Genomic DNA, 17,941 nt, shown 5'->3' on the forward strand with positions numbered 1-17,941 from the left:
CATGTAAAAAGGAAATGATAAAAACAAATCCATTTACAACCACACCAAGAAGTATAAAATACTTAGGAGGTGCCTGGGTGGCTCAGTTGGTTAAGCATCTGCCTTTCCCTCAGGTCATGATCCCAGGGTCCTGGGATGGAGCCCCACATCAGGCTCCCTGCTCAGTGGGGAGTATGGGAAGTCTACTTCTCCCTTTCCCCCTGCCCCTACCCCTGCTCATGTTCTCTCTCTCTCTTGATCTCTCTCTAAAAAAAAAGAATACTTAGGAAATAACTTAACCAAAGAGATGAAAGACTTGTACAATTAAAACTACAGAACAGGGGCGCCTGGGTGGCTCAGTGGGTTAAAGCCTCTGCCTTCAGCTCAGGTCATGATCCCAGCGTCCTGGTATCCAGCCCCATATCGGGCTCTCTGCTCAGCAGGGAGCCTGCTTCCCTTCCTTTCTCTCTGCCTGCCTCTGCCTACTTGTGATCTCTATCTGTCAAATAAATAAATAAAATCTTTAAAAATAAAATAAAATAAAACTACAGAACAGAGATGGTGCCTGGCTTGCTCAGTCAGTAGACCACATGACTCTTGATCTCGGAGTAATGAGTTCGAGCCCACGCTGAGCACAGAGATTACTTAAAATAAACAAACAAATAAAAATAAAACTACAAAGTATTACTTAAAGAAATTAAATAAGATATAAATAAATGGAAACACATCACATATTCATGGGTCGGAAGACTTGATATTATTAAAATATCAATACTCCCCAAAGTAATTTACAGATTCAATGCACTCCCCATTAAAATCCCGATGGCATTTTTAGGCAGAAATTTAAAAATTCATCCTAAAATTCTCATGGATTTTCTGGGGGCCAGAATAATCAAAACCATCTTGAAAAAGAAGAACAAAACTGGAGGACTCACACTTCCTAATTTCTAAACTTACTACAGAGCTACAGTAAGCAAAACAGTGTAGTATTGGCATAAAGACAGACCTAGAAACTAATACAATAGAACAGAAAACCCAGAAATAAACCCTGCATATATGGTCAAATGATTTTGGCAAGGGTGCTAAGACCATTCAATGGGGGAAAAATAAGTCTTTTCAACAAATGGTGCTGGGAAAACTTAATATCCACATGCAAAAGAAAGAAACTGGGGGCGCCTGGGTGGCTCAGTGGGTTAAAGCCTCTGCCTTCGGCTCAGGTCGTGATCCCAGGGTCCTGGGATCAAGCCCCACATCAGGCTCTCTGCTCAACAGGGAGCCTGCATCCCCCTCTCTCTCTGTCTGCCTCTCTGCCTACTTGTGATCTCTCTGTCAAGTAAATAAATAAAATCCTTAAAAAAAAAAAAAAAAGGAAAGAAACTGAATCCTTACTTAACACCATATACAAAAATTAACTCAAAATGGGTCAAGGACCAAATGTTTTAGGATGTAAGACCTAAAACAATAAAAGTCTTAAAAGAAAACGCTGGACAAAAGCTTCACAACATTGAATTTGGCAACAATTTCAACACCAAAGGCACAGGTAACAAAAGAGAAAATAGACAAATTGGATTTCACAAAAATCCTCAAATTTTATACATCAAAAGATAATATTCATAGAATAAAAAAATAACCACAGAATGGAAGAAAATATTTTCAAAGCATATATTGGATAATGGATTAATACCTAGAATATACAGAGAAATTCTAAAACTCAACCACAAAAAAGCAAACAATCTAAATAAAAAACACACAAAGGACTCAGATAGACATTTCTCCAAAGAAGATAGAGGAATGGCCCATGAGCACATTAAAAGATGCTCAACATCACTAATCATTAGAAAAATGCAAATCAAAACCACAATTAGATATCACCTCACACCTGTCAGGATGACTATTATCAAAAAACAAGCAAGCAAGCAAAAACAACAACAAAAAAACAATCCCCAAAAGACAAGTGTTGGCAAGGATGTGGAGAAATTGGGAACCTATGCACTGTTGGTAGAATGTAAAATGGTATAGCCACTGTAGAAAACAGTATGGTGGCCCCTCGAAAAATTAAGAATAGAATTACCGGATGACCCAACAATTCCACTTCTAGGTCTACACCCAAAAGAACTAAAAGCAGGGTCTTGAAGAGCTATTTATTTGTACACCCATGTATACAGCAGCATTATTTACAATAGCTAAAATATGGAGGCAACCCAAGCATTGATTGACAGATGAATGGAGAAACAAAAGGTGACATATACATTCAATGTAATCGTTATTCCCCTGCTTTTCAAAAGTTTATGACGTGCCACTTCCCTTTAACAAAAGACTCATATCAGTACCTGTTTTCACTAACTGAAAGAAAGCTGAAAAGGATTTTTGATCTTACCAAAAAAAAGGCAAAAAGTAAAAGCAGGACTCAGCGTTTGTTTTGCAGCAACCCACTACAGAGGCAGCGCAGGGCCCAAGTTGCGAGCGTCACCGCCCAGCTCCTTCCCCAGACACCACACCCAGCATCTTGGCATCAAGCCACCAGAGCTCTGCACTGTGCCTGTGAGCATCGAGCTTTACTGTGATTTACTGTGTGCTTCACTAGCAACAGGTGTTATAGGCATCCATAAAACCTAAGAGGTTATTTTTGGGGTCTGAGAATGCTCAAAACATGTTTCATGGAAATTAATCATAACTGCCTCTTCATTTTATGCCATTTCAGCTTATATAGGGTTTCATAGGAGTACTCTACTTTCGGACAACAGGAGAAACCCTTATTACCTGTTATAACAAGTAATACTGAGTGAGGATGTAAGAAAGCAGAATCCTTGTGCCATTGCTGGTGGGATTTTAAAATGGTATGGTCATTATAGAGAACAGTATGGCACATTCTCAATAAGTTAAACCATAGGATTCTAGCAATTGTACTCCTAGGTATATGTCCAGAAAAATAGAAAGCCACAGCAATGTCCATGGCAGTATTATTCATAATCCAAATGTCTATCAACAGATGAATGAATTTTTTAAGGTGTGCTATATATATACAATGTCATTTTATTCAGCCATAAAAAGGAATAAATGTCTGATATATGCTATAACATGGGTGAAACTTTAAAATATTACACCAAGTGCAGTAAATCAGCCACAAAAGGACAAATATTCTGTGCCTCCATGAATAAAAAGTATCTAGGATAGGCAAAATCATGAGACAGCAAGTAGAATCCAGGTTACCAGAGGATGGGGGGAAGGGTGGGAATGAGGAGTCACTGTTTGATAGGCACAGAGTTTCTGTTTGGGATAGTGAAAAAGTTCTGGAAATGAACAGTAGAGATGGCTGTATGACATTTTAAGTGAACTTAATACCAATGAACTATATACTTAAACTGGTTAAAATGGAGGGACACCTCGATGGCTCAGTCAGTTAAGCATGTGACTCTTGATTTCAGCTCAGGTCATGATCTTGGGGCTGTGAGACTGGTCACCTGGTGTCAGGATCTGCACTCAGCAGGGTATCTGCTTCTCTCCCTCTCCCTCTGCACCTCCCCCTGCTCTCAGAGAGCACACACTATTTCTCTTTCTCTAAAATGAATAAATAAATCTTTTTTTTCAAAAAGGTTAAAACAGTAAATTTTATGTTATATATATTTTGCTATAATAAATATATTTTTAAACATTTGAGAAAAAAACAAAAATATTGGAAATTCAAATATAATAATCACACACTAACGTGACCTGTTAGTGCTATGTCCAAACAGAATTCCCCTTCCTCTCTTCCTCCTTCCCTTCCTTCCTTCCTTCTTTCCTCTCTTCCTTAGGTTTTTCCTTCCTTCTTAGCTCTATACCAAAGAGCTAAACATTCTGAGGAAGATAGATGCATGAGGGAATTCTAATGAGAATTTCATTTTAATAAAAAGATAAATCGTATTATAGCAGGGACTGGCAGAATGAGGTAATCTAGAGCAGGGATTATAAACAACCAGCAGGCAGAACCAAAGACCCAGAAGGTACTTCTACCTTCAGTAAAAGGGAAAATGAAGAAAGAACAAAAATACGTGTGCAAGCCCCAAGTTATAAATCATTCAGTTCTATAACAACTGCTTGTAACTATCTTAAAGGATAAGATGAGTTAAATAATTCAGGCAGGGCCAGTTTCACTGGCTGTGAAGTACCCGGCAAAGACACAAAGCAACATAGCCTGCATTCCAGGCCAGCAGAGGTCGGGGGTCACACCTTACACCACCTCTAAAAGTACAGCCTCCCACCGTGGCTTCCCAACACTGCAGACCTCATTTGTGGGAAATCAATTTAAAACTTTTCACGGTCCTCAATAAACAGTAAGTCCAGATTACCCAACCTAATATCTCATATAAAGAACAAGCTAGTTCTATGCATACACCTCTGCTGACTCCTGCGCAACTATCTCACATCTCCAAGAAAAAGGTTATGGGCCAAAGAAAAATATTGGCATTCTTCAGCCTTTTACTTGATTTGACAAGGATCATCCCCACATCAAACTTGGAAGATGTCAAGATGGACCTAACTTATTAATGATCCTTTAAAAAAAATTATAATGCCACTGTTATGATTATAACTGGCAGAAATGGTCTCCTAAGATGCATTCCAGCTCTAATTAAAACAGGGCTGTCCCAGAGCTCCCACTTAATTTTAATTTATATTAAAATAACTCAGAAGAGCTATTCAATATACTGAACAGCCTCCTGAAATCTAGTTGGTTAAATGTTAGCATCTTCTCTTTCCATGAGCCGCAAGGTTTGAGATGGATAATGAGCGGAGGGAGAGAGGAGGCATCCAAATTACCAACACGAGTGGCATTTTTTCAGGACTCCGAAGAAGCTGTTTTCTAAAATGAGATTATGCTGTACTTAGTCAAGCTATTTAAAAGATGGGAGTGCTAAAAAGATCCTGCCCATCAATAACCATATTGGTGGAACTAATCGAAACGGTAAGAACAACATCTATCTGGAAGCTGATTTTAATCAATGCTGAAGAGATTGAACTCCGGCAGCTTTTCACTTCATTATACCTATGATGTGAAAGCCGGAAGAGATTCCAAATATTCCCAGGGCTCTTCTACTTCAAAGTACTCTGGGCTACGCCATCCAGAAACGGCGCCACGTTTCACTCCACTCACTCAGCTTTACTTTAAAGCACTTGGGACGTTATATTATATACTTACCTGTTTACTATTTATTGCCCCTCTCCCACCAGAAAATCGCCACCATTGCAAAGGGCCCTGTGTGTCTGCTCTTGTATCCCAGCACCAACAACAGCTCTTGGCACGGACCAAGCCCTTGGTAGCTACTGTATCTGTTTACTGACTGACTGGATAATTCTTGCCCAGTACCCTTTGATTTTATACATGAGATTATCTGAGGCCCAGAGGAGTGAAGTGACTTGTGCAAGGTCACCAGGCTAATTAGAAGGAAAGCTGCCCTTAGAAGCAGGCCTCTTAAATCCCAGTCATCCTTCCAAAGGCAATGCAATTACGCCACTCGTTGCTTTGGATTACGCTCCACTGCCTTAAAAAAAAAAAAAAAAAAAAAAGTCAGCACTCCTTACCTTTTTCATAGCTCTCCAAATTTTGCCTGGCCCACTTTTCTAGTCCTGCCTCTGCCACTGCCTTCCACACCAGATGTTCCTACCACCTCGATATACATGGCTTTCCAGCTTTCTTTCCACACCCCCTCTCCATCTGTCAAAATTCTCCCCATCCTTCAAGACCCAGCTCAAATATCACTTCCTCCATAAGCGACCTCCTTATCTTTATTTATTTGATCCTTCTTCACCAGAATAATCACTTCTTCTTCTGAGTTCGCATAGCATTTTGATCTATCTTGGCACACTTTACAGTCTGCCTTGTGTTTCTTCCTCGCTAGACTGTGAGTTCTTCATTTTTATATTCGCTAGCAACTCCACACTGCCTGGTATAAACAGCTGGATCAGGGGGAAAAGGAGGAACTAAGGGGAGGTGTACTCAATATGATTCCCCATACAACAACAGCCTCCCAGCATCCCAACTGGCTGCCCCAATGACAAAGGAAACAAACTTAGCTGTTGCTAAAAATGAGAGGTGACATTAAACATGACAGCACATGAAATCAGCTAGTGAAATGCAGAGCATAAATTGTAATGCATTCGTTCTGCAACAATGTAAAAATGCTACATTCTTAAGTTGGACTCTAAGACAAGGTTATTAGTATTTTTGCATTCAAGTAATCTGCACTCCTCCAACTTTTGTTCTTCTTGTGCTTTACCCATGGTACCCAGCACATGGTGTGTACTCAATACATGTCTGCTGCCATAAGATAAAGTGGGTTTCCGATGACTCAGGCTGGATGGAATTGGACGGTCACCATACTTGAAAAAATTAATAAAAGGATACCCCATTTAGAATGAAGTCTTGAGACCAGTAGGGGGAGCTCACACACTCAACACTCCTGGTCAATTTCAAATCCAAGGCAAAGGGCACACTGCTGGTGGTACTACTTTTACAATCCCAGCAGCCCAGCCAAAGAAAGGCAGTCACAGTTCCAGCAATTAGAAGCCCCTCCCAACTCGCCCTCACCTCTTCAACTACAAAGAGCAGTCCTCCCCTTGTTCTCCAGTCTCGTCTATGGTTCTGCCATAGATTCCATGTCCCAGATTGCCATTCTCTGCTATTCCAAAATAAGCAAATCTTCTGCTGATAAAATAACTGGCAGTTTTTATTTTTAACTTAACACACTTTTCATTAAGCTTTACACCACAAGGCGCTGTTACTTATTTTCGCCTACTCAAGGGTAACCTTTAAGAGATTGCTACCTTGTTTTGTTTCTCTATACCCAGGATCAACCAGGTTTTTACAACAGACAAAAAGCACAGAAAAATGGTAATCAGGAAATATTATTATAAGCCAATATTCTGGAAGTACTCATGCATCTTTTTTCAATCTTCACACCACCCCTACTTAGAAAGACAAATTCCTGGGGCACCTTGGTGGCTTAGTCCGTTAAGCGGCTGCCTTTGGCTCAGGTCATGATCCCAGCATCCTGGGATCGAGCACTATGTCAGGCTTTCTGCTCACAGGGAGCCTGCTTCTCTCTCTCGCTCTCCCCCTATTTGTGTTCTCTCTCAAATAAATACATAAAATCTTTTTAAAAAATTTTAAAAAGGGGGCCCCTGGGTGGCTCAGTGGGTTAATTAAGCCTCTGCCTTGGGCTCAGGTCATGATCTCAGGGTCCTGGGATCCAGCCCAACATGGGCTCTCTGCTCAGCAGGGAGCCTGCTTCCCCCTCTCTCTCCCTGCCTCTCTGCCTCCCTGTGATCTCTGTCTGTCAAATAAATAAACAAAATCTTTAAAAAATTTTTTTTAAAAAGGTAAATTCCTGCACATTTCTAGCTGGTATGAATGATGAGATTAATTGAAGTGTCAGAGGTTGCCTGACAAAGTCAATGTTAACTAGTTGTCATTAGGTCACTGATAACAAACTGATAGTGTCTTAGAACTGTGTGGGCCAAAAAGAAAGACTAGGTCTGAAGGTGCATAAAGTGAACACTTTTGAGATGTTCATTTGAGCTGCACGTGCTTATTGAGAAAGCAAAAATCTCAACCAGAAATAACAAAGACAAAAAATCTGGTCCTGAGGTTTTCTCCCTTTTTATTGTTGCCAATTCAAGACCATAACGTTCACTAAACTGGCAGAAAACCCACATTCGGGGACCATGGCTTTGCCCCAGCCAGCTCTGGCTAGTTCTTCCTCAACTGGCACATGAGGAGCATTCACGGTTAAGAGGATAACAGCTCATAGCTCTTTCTTCAGAACATAGGCTAAGTACGTAATGTCTCTTCACTTCAGCTCTTTTCCTTCCAGAAGGGATAGAGCCTGAAAATCTTGCTGCTTTGTGCTCCAAGATTCATTCAAAACTATCCGACATTTTTGTAATAAGAAATACATATTAAAGTACCTCTTTAATGAGCTCCGTCTTATTTATCCAAGTTACAGCTGTTAATGTCTGATATCTTAATGTGTTCTTCTCAGAAGTAAATAAAGCTGTAAGACCTCTGACCTATATAGGAAGCTAAAACGTAGTCCACACATCAACATTACAAACAAACTCTCCTTCCTACATATGCGCACACATGCACACACACACACACACACACAAATTGGCGTAACACCTAATATACAATGACTCAAGCACAGCTCTTGCAACTTAATGATAATTGCCATGCGCTAAATGGTCCTCTAATGGTTCAAAGAGTTCCATCTTCCAGAGCACCTAACCTATTAGCAAGAAGAGATTACAGACAACAGAAAGAACTCAGCTCAGTTACTTAACCCCTGAACCTTAGCCTTCTCATCTGTAAAATGAAGGGCTGGTTTAGAACAGTGCTGCCCGGTAGAGCTACACGCGCAATTTTAAATTTTCTAGTAGGCACATTTAAAAAAGTAAAAAGAAACCAGTAAAATTAATTTTAATAATGTTTTATTCAAATTAACATAGCTAAAATGTTATTTCAATGTACATTCTCTTTTGAAATTATTAATAAGGTATTTTACATTCTTTTTCCGTACCAAGTATTTGAAACCTATACCACACCCATTTGGACAAGCCACATTTCAAATAGTCAACAGCCACACGGAATCTATGTGACAGCACAAATCTAGATGATCTTTGGTATTTCTCTCATTACTGGAAATAATATCAATGAAGGGAAGAAGAGATGTGTACATCATGGGAGACTCAGAAAAACTGTAAGTGTTCCCCGTAAATTCAGTGAAGCTGGATCTGTAAACAACAGAGTAGGTGGTTTGATCTACTACTTCATACCTACCCTGTTCTCGCTACCATAGTCACCAACCTACAAACCTAAAGGGCGATTGAGAACATTCAAGACAGTGTACAACTGCTTAATGAATGAGATGCCTAGAAAATCCTGACTAGGAAAAAACGGTTAAAATGAGACTTCAACAGAAAAGACAAAGAAAAATAATTGACGACCATGTTATCTTCTTACATGTTAAGGTAATGCTATGAAACACAATTTGCACATGCTTTGGGGATTGCTTCTCTAATTACTCAACATCCACTGTTCTAGAAAGAGTCATGCTGCTCCTCTCACACTGTCTTATTTACTAGTCCCTTTGTGATCAATGATCTGCCTCCGCCAGATGGCTAGTCTGGGTTAAGAGTACAATATGAGATCAGAGAACAAAGCAAAGCTAACTGGCCTTCCCAAGAATTGAACCTGTGACCCTGACCTTATTAACTCTAGAAAACAGTTAACCCATCACAAACATGGCTGGGCAGCTGCATCACTGAGTGCCAAAAATGTTCTCTGTGTCTGTCACAACAACACTCTGCTAGAGAAAAAGTCACTCTAAATTTATTAACAACTTTTTGAAATGAAGAAAACCCTGCATGCATCATTTAAAGCAGACTGGAATTCGCCACAAGCTTCCTAAGAACATCAGCTGTGGCCCCCACCTAAGAGCACAAAGGGCTTTGTCAAGGGGGTTCAGCGTACTGATATTTCTTTTTCCAAAAACAGTGATCACAGGACCATGGTCTTTCCTTTCTATGTCTCCTCTGTGAGGAAACCATGGGTTAACAATTATAAACAAGAATTTTCACAGATTAGGGGCGCCTGGATGGCTCAGTCGTTAAGCATCTGCCTTCAGCTCAAGTCATGATCCCAGGGTCCTAGAGTCGAGCCCCACATTGGGTTCCCTGCTCAGCAGAAAGCCTGCTTCTCTCTCTCCCACTCCCCACTGCTTGTGCTCCCTCTTCCACTGTCTCTCTCTCTGTCAAATAAATAAAATCTTAAAAAAAATTTTTTTTTCACAGATTATATATTGAATCCAGCTTATCTCAGATTTAAATAATAACCAAATTTCTCTATTGCATCCCCTCCCTGCCTGTTCCCCTTTTTCACTCTTAGTGCCAGCCAATTCCTCATCAGGGAGCCAGTGGGCATCTGGGTGGATTGTTCTTACCCTCCCTGATAAAAGCCCAACACCTTTTTAGTAAATTGTCCCTTCCTTTCTTGTTACTGGGAATAATTCCTCTGAGCAGCTGCTACCTGTTTTACATCTTAACAACCTGTCTCTAATGAGCTGAGTACTTACTTCTGATTTAAATACCTCCCAAAGTGTTTCAGGGATGCAGTTTCTGAATCTTTTCCTCAAACACTTAATATTTACTATAGTGCAAGTTTTGGAAGCAAGTTTATTGAAATTTCCCCTTAAGCCTTAAAATACGCTTTTGAAAAATTCTGCAAACATCTGAAAGAGCTGGTCAAGATTTTAAAATCTGATGGAAAATATTCCTGCTTTTCCTTTTCACATTTCAAATGGAATCACCTTTTCACATGCAAACTTATTGTAATATAAAAGCTATTACACATGATTGGGCTGTTGGGCTTCTTAAATGTTTCTGATAACATGTAAGTATAAGACATTCAACATCTTTTAAAGGTTTTTACTCTGTATTTTTATTTCCACAAAGTTACTTAAGGATTTTTTTATTTTATGGACTAAGGGTTAATCATCTTGCGCTTCTCGTGTATCTGTGGAAATCACACATATGTAAGTCTAATAAATGCATGTGGCTCTGCCTTAAAGCCACTAGCACAGACATCTAAATTGATTGTGCTCTTATCGCTAAGAATTTTCACATTGAGAGTAACAGTACTATCATTTTATTGTACATCTAAAATTAATAACATTGCATGTCAATTATACTTCGATAAAGAAAAGAGTAATAGTACAAAACGTAATGGTAACCAAGGTTAATATCAAATTTCAACAACGATTCAGCAGCTGGAACGTTTCTTGATGCTCATGGAAACTACCAATTCACTCAGGGTCAAGTGTTAGACAAAAGCAATAAGCTAATAAATTAGCGTAAGATATAAGCTTACTAAATTTGTACAGATTTCATAAGTGGCAAAACAATTTTTTGAGGGCTAAAGGACGAAAGGCTAAGGACGAAATCTGATAGCCAACAATAAATAAAACAGTATATTCACTTTTATCTAATCTTAAATAGAAAACAAAGACTGACGAACAGAAACACATGGATTTTCAAACCACATAAACCCTGAAACTGCTGTTCTTTGTCTAATATATCATCATGATCTACACAAACTCTAATTTTAAAATTATCAAATTTGAAAAGACTCACCTTAATTCAACAAATACTGTTTAAACATACAGTTAAAAGTTTAAAGCTCCCTGCACAGAGACACCATAATGCAAAAACAGGAGGAATATTTCTACATCTTTAAGCACCTAGTAATCATCTCACTTGTAAGAGATACTCATACAAGTTGACAGCAATAGGCAAACTAGACACTACAAGAGTCTGAATCTGTAAGATGTAAATGTGAAAAAAACAGTGAAACCTGCTTTTCCACTCTCATTTAAAAATCACCCAGCCTTTGGCTCAGGTCATGGTGCCAGGGTCCTGGGATAGAGCCCTACATCAGGCCCTCTGCTTGGCAGGGAGCCTGCTTCCCCGTCTCTCTCTGCCTGCTTGTGATCTTTCTCTGTCAAATAAATATATAAAGTCTTAAAAAAAAAAAAAATCACCTATTTGTAAATTCTAAGTACTATTTATAGAACATATTCCCTTAAAACATGCTTTCTTTCTGACAATAGTTTTAAAAGAGGAAATTCCCCAAAATCAAAAAATTAAAATTGAAATACTGCTAAAAATTTTAAGAAACACTTGCAAAGAACTGAAATACAAAAAAACAACAAAAAAAAATTAATAGGGCAGTTAGTTGTGCTTCCTTACAAGTACTTTACAAAATAAATACTTTACTGCCCAGTGAGTTTGAGACAAATCAATATACTATAAAATACTCTTTGTGGCTCTTAAGTCTTCATTTTGTGCCTTAACAAAAGCTGGCATTCATTCATAATGAAGTTTTTTTATAGTTACACAGCTATTTCATGTCTCTTTTGAAGACATATTAAACCTTTGGGTGCTCAATAAAACTGACCAATTAATTGACTCTATCATAAAAACCTGAGAAGCTATTTCAAAATATTTACGTCAAAGAACAGCCAAAGTCAAAATGAATTACCAGTCTACCCAATATCCTTTCTTACTTTACTAAGTTGAAAATTTGCTTCAAATGGATCCTTTCAAAGAAAACTACAAAAGATGTACCACAAGGGGTAAATTTTTGATATTGCCATTCAAATTTACATAAAAAGAATGACAGATCTACAGCAACCACTGTGACAGAATACTGGAACAGGGTGAGACTACAGATAACTCTGGAGTCACAGAGAACTCAGTGTAAATTCCTGCTTCATCTCTACTAACTTTATGACCCTGGGCAAGTTAATAAAACCTGAGTCTTAATCTCAATTATCAAATGGAAACACAGGGCCAAATTACAGGCTGTTGGGAGCCCTAAATTAGATAACATATATAAATAGACTGCTTAGTACAGTACCGAGATCATGATAAATGCTCAATAAATGACTGTAATTACTACAAAATATTTAAGAATCTATTTTCAGTGTAATTTAATATTCATTCCAAATGATGTAAATGATTAAAAGGAAAAATATAAAGATTCATTAAAGATTTTTCTTTCATTTAACCTGATCATCCCTTACATTAGTGCTTTTCAAACTTAAGGTCCTGCCCATTAATGAAATTTAAAATCATTTAGTGGTTCTTAACCAGCATTTTAAAATAAGGTAGAATAAAAATATAAGGATGCATTGCACATAGGAAGTTGAAGCACTGATCCATGAATTTCTTTTAAACGTATTTGTAATGTGTCTGTATACTGGATGGCAATATAAAATTTACCTCTTACTGTGCCGAAAGAAAAACTAAAAGCCACTGCTTTAAGGGTGCCTGGGTAGCTTAAGCAGTTTAACATCAGACTCGGTTTCGGCTGAGGTCACGATCTCGGGGTCATGAGATCGAACTGGACCCAGGGCTCCACCCTTGGCACAGAATCTGCTTGGGATTCTTTCCCCTCCTTCGCCTTCCCTCTGTGCTCCTCCCCCAACCCCTCATACACTCTCTCTCTAAAATAATTAATAAAATCTTTTTTTAAATAAATAAAAGCCACGGCTTTACATTACAATAATAAGAATAAAAATAATTAGTCGCCACCGAATGCTTAGTTTGTGCCACATGCACACTGTGCTATGCACGCACATGATTTCATTTGCTCATTCCCCAAACCCTATAATATAAGTACTATTACTTCCACCATTTTACAGATGAGGAAACTGAGACTCGGGAGATATTTAGTCACTTGCCAGAGATGCAGTGCTAGCAACTTATTAATCCAGGGTTCAAATTCAGTCACCTGACTCTAGAATTCACACATTTAATCACTTCAGTTATTACTAGGTTGTAAAATATTAAGTTTTCCTTCTATACAAGTTATTCAAAAGTTAGACTTTTTCGTGAAGCCTAATTTGAGAGTGATTTTCTGGAGTACAGTATTGCTTGAAAAAGGCAGTGTGATTTAGAGGTGAAAACACTAGGCATGAGATCCAGCTTCTGTCCCTGGCATTGCTGCTTCAGTGGCAAGGAGCTGGCAAGTCATTTAATCTCGCCCTCTCTGGATTTCCTCACCTACAAAACAGGAGTGATGGCATCTGGCCTGCCTTCCCATAGGCCACTGTGAGAAAGTATATTTACACACCACAAATGAAATGCTTTAGCGTGCTACACAGTTATATGAGATGATCATTAATACCACCCAAGGAACCCCATTCTTCATAGAAACATACATCAAAAATGATCAAAAAAGGAAGGTCACAAGGCTTTCATAAACTCTATGTGGAAACACTGTGCCCAATTTTGACACACAGTAGGCCTTCAGTAATTGTTCATTAAACTAAAAGAAGCAAATGAATTCAATCTGTATGCATGTTTTATCAATTTGTGTTTTATTTTTCATTTCTTCGTTCTTTGCATAGATATTTATTGAACACCTACTATAAGCCAAGTTAGAAATGCGGACTACAAAAAAAGACTATAAACTGTCCCTTGCCCTGGAGAATTTCATATTTTTTTTTTTTTTTTTTTTTTTTTTTAAAGATTTTATTTATTTATTTGACAGAGAGAGACCACAAGCAGGCAGAGAGGCAGGCAGAGAGAGAGGAGGAAGCAGGCTCCCCGCAGAGCAGAGAGCCCGACGCGGGGCTCGATCCCAGGACCCCGGGACCACGACCCGAGCCGAAGGCAGAGGCTTCAACCCACTGAGCCACCCAGGCGCCCCTGGAGAATTTCATATTAATTTCAATTAATTTTTGTAAAATACTTCTTCATCTAGCAATTATTAAATTCATCCAGCATTTCTTATAGTGCATTATACTTTAGAAAAACCTACACAGCTTTTGTTTTCTGCACCAAATGCCCGGGTATGTCAAGTCAGTATGACTATTTTCTTGACTCCAAATTTACTGCTAAGTACTAAATCTTTAGAGTGAAAGTTTCTCAATGTCAGAAGCAACTGTAAAAATAAGGTTTTGAAGAAAATACATTTTAATCCTGGAAAGGGGCAATCTAGTAGCACGATTTCTTTCCCTTCACATTTCTGAGTTGAAATAATCTATAGTGCAACCATATCACCTACAAAAGACGCATTTTTCAAAATGTTTCTTTAAAAAACCCTGCCTTTGAAATTTCTTTTCTTACAGGCAATTTTCTCTTGAATGTACTGAACTAGGATTCAGTTTTCTCACAGAATAAAGGAGGCAATAGTGAAGGTGTATTTCCTTTGTTGACATTTAAAAATTACTCGAAATTGATTCTTGTATTCAGATTCCTGAGTCACATACAATACCAAATAATTGTTAGCCATTTTCTGTATAATTCAACAACTAAAATAGGTGATTTTTACACGTGAACACCGATTTACTGACAACTTAATGAACTGAAATTTGCTACAAGATATTTACTAAGAACCATTTACTAAAACTGCCTTATCCTTTGTATTCTAACCACTCCCTCTCCATCACCACCACCCCAACATTCTCACACTCCCTTACCTACACCGGATCAGTTTCCGGGCCATTATTCGTAAAACCGTATTAAAATTTCACAACACATGGTCGCAGTTACTAGATCCGTCCCCCCACCCCGCCCCAACTACCGAGTCAATGTGTCTTTATGTATACAATCGTTCTTAAAATCCAGAATTCAGAAAATATTACGATGCCTCTTTTCTGAGAACAAACATCAAATGTAAGCGTCTGTCCTCCTGGTTACTGATAACCGTGAATAAAAGCCATACCCCACCTACCGTATCCGTAGGGTTAGGAGGTCCAATCTCACCACTACAGACCTCTGCAAGAAATGACGGTTAACAGGACCAGGAAAACCATCGCAAGAACGCCTGGGAGAAGATAAGGAAAACACATTTTACACCACTGGCAGCGTGCAGTCCCCCGGCTCCAGCCCTTGGTAAACAGGGAGAACCTTTGTCTTGCCTCAGCCATCAGATTGGTGGCTCATCAGAATTGGGGCAACAAGAGTTTTGTGCGAAATGGCTTGGCAGAGGTTAAACAAAGCAATGCAGCTCCGGCGTGGGGAGAGGGCTGAGCGCGGTCATCGTCTGAGATCCCAGACGGCGAGGTCTCGCTCTGCCCCCGCCGCAGCAGGGACGCCACCCCGGGACCCCAGGACAGGATGCCGCCGCGCGGGTAGGAGAAAGGGAATTAGAAGGTCCCACGCTCTCGGCAAGTTCCCGGGGCGCAGCCGGTCCGCAGGTTCCCTCGCGTGAGACCCAAAGCGGCGCACACCCAGCGCCCCGTTTCTCGGGGAGGGTCCGCACCGGACACGCGGGGACACCGCCCCAAAGTCCCCAGGCCCGCCACGCCGAGCCCACGCCCCCAGGGCCAGTGCAAGGTCGGGAATCCCGGGGCGTCACGGGGGCGCAGCCCGGGGGGTCGCGCGTGCAGGGGAGAAGCCCGCCGGCTGCCCCCATTGTCTGGCTCCGACCACGGGCCGACAAGGCGCTCACCTGAGTCCCCGCGTGGCGCCGCGGCTGGCAGAGCAACTGGACGGCGACCGGCGGTCCCGCGCGGGCGGCGGACGCGAGTAAGCCGGCGGCTGCCCGGCAGCACCGGCAGCCTCCGCAGCAGCACCAGCAGCGCACCCGCCCCTCAGGCGGCCGCGGCCTCCATTGCTCTCCCCGCCGCCGCCACCGCGCGGCACTGCGCGCCCGGCCCCGCGCGCCGTGGTCACGTGTTCCGCCGGCGCTTCGGGCGCTCGGACCCGCGCCGCCGCCCCGCCCGGCTTCTCCCTGGACCGCCTGCCGCCGCAGCCGGCCCGGGGCGCCCAACTTCTCGCGCCCGCCAGGAAGGGCGCGCCTCCGACAGCCCCGCTACCTGGAGGTGCCCAGGCACCGCAAGCCGGCCGAGCGAAGGGCGTGGGGTTGACGCAAGCTTTCCCGGAGCTGCACGGGATAGCTCGAGGGACCACCCAACGCCCGGGGTCTGAGGCTGCTGGGGTGGGCTCGCAGGAAGGCTCGCGTGGGGTCGGAACCAGGGAGCATCCGTATCACCGCGCGGCAGGCAAAGCCGCCCCCTGGTACCTGGGCGAGCCAGAGACTAACGGGAGAGCCACCTGGTCTCCAGAGGGAGCTTCCCCGCGCAGAGCCCCCGCAGGGCGAGAGAGCCCTGGGACTCCTGGAAGTCAAACAAGTTGAGAAATGCCCCGCAGAAATAGGCTCCAAATCGCTTGGCTGAGCCTCTGTACATCAGAACAGGGTGACATGGACTTCGGACACTATTGTCCCCAACCACGATGAAATTAAAAATTGAGTTTGATATTTTAAAGAAAATGTTTTAACTTTTCATTTTGTGGCCTAACTGGAAACACTGAGACTTTTCCTCCATACTTTTTGCTTTGACTGTTTAACTGGAACTCGGAAATCAGTTCTAGAAACTAGTGATCTTTTCCTTCACCGTGCATGCAGAGATGCTTTTTTTTTTTTAAGATTTTTATGTATTTATTTATTTAACAGAGAGCAATCACAAGTAGGCAGAGAGGCAGGCAGAGAGAGAGGGGGAAGCAGGCTCCCTGCTGAGCAGAGAGCCGGATGCGAGGATCCATCCCAGGACCCTGAGATCATGACCCCAGCCAAAGGAGCCAAATGCAGAGGCTTAACCCACTGAGCCACCTAGGCGCCCCCAAAGATTTAAAGAGTAATGCAGTATCGTTATTAGTCAGGAACTTGGGAACAAAATTGGGAACAAAAAAATCCTCTGTGACAAAAGATAGGTGGGGCTCCCTGCTCAATAGGAAAACTGCTTTTTTTTTTTTCTCCCTCTGCCCTTCTCCCTTGCTAGGTGCTCTGTCTCTCTTTCTCTCTAATAAATAAATAAAATCTTTTTAAAAAGATGACAGGTAACCCTCAGAGATACTCAGTATTGAGCCAGATACCCCAATGTCAAAAATAGAACTAATAATTGGAATGCAAGTGCATGACTTTGAAGAATAAACTTTGATACTGTGAGAACCTAGTGCATGTTGCTTTATCCAACTGGGTGTTTTTTTTAATAAATATTTTAATTATCCAGAATAAAATATGGTTGTGTATTTTTGTGAATATAGGAAAAATTCAGTTGTTCAGTGCTTGCATATTTTAACTGATATCTGCTTTATTCCAAATAAACACAATGAAGAATTTTGCAAGAGGCTGAGCAAGTTCCTTCTGATTTAGAGAATCGCTATATTGTACACCTGAAACTAACACTGTATGTTAACTATACTGGAATGAAAAAAAAAAAACTTTCTGACTTGATCCAGTAGCACTAGGAGTTCTCAGAGCCAAAAATTAAATCTGTGTAGCACATATAACTGAGATCTTTTTCTTGACATAGTTAGTCTTGCCAACTTCATGAAAACATACTCTATAAAAATTCAAATTTACATTAAAGAAGTGTAGATCTCCTATCTTTTCAATTTGCAGAGCAAGATACCCTGA

General features: G+C 40.9%; 1 protein-coding gene across 1 annotated transcript in view; it reads right to left on the reverse strand.

The window, feature by feature from the left end:
* The window catches only part of CRACD (capping protein inhibiting regulator of actin dynamics), a 266,740-nt gene extending 250,605 nt beyond the window's left edge, over positions 1 to 16,135 (reverse strand). Inside the window, exons 1-2 of the mRNA XM_032851243.1 lie at positions 15,974 to 16,135; positions 15,254 to 15,346 (exon numbers count right to left, since the gene is read on the reverse strand). The gene's annotated coding sequence lies outside the window, so the exon portion shown is untranslated. The remainder of the gene's footprint in view (positions 1 to 15,253; positions 15,347 to 15,973) is intronic.
* Between the last annotated feature and the right edge of the window lie 1,806 nt (positions 16,136 to 17,941).

This window comes from Lontra canadensis, unplaced genomic scaffold, assembly GCF_010015895.1.
Source record: "Lontra canadensis isolate GAN:19392208 unplaced genomic scaffold, GSC_riverotter_1.0 scaffold1, whole genome shotgun sequence".
Taxonomy (NCBI): Eukaryota; Metazoa; Chordata; class Mammalia; order Carnivora; family Mustelidae; genus Lontra; species Lontra canadensis.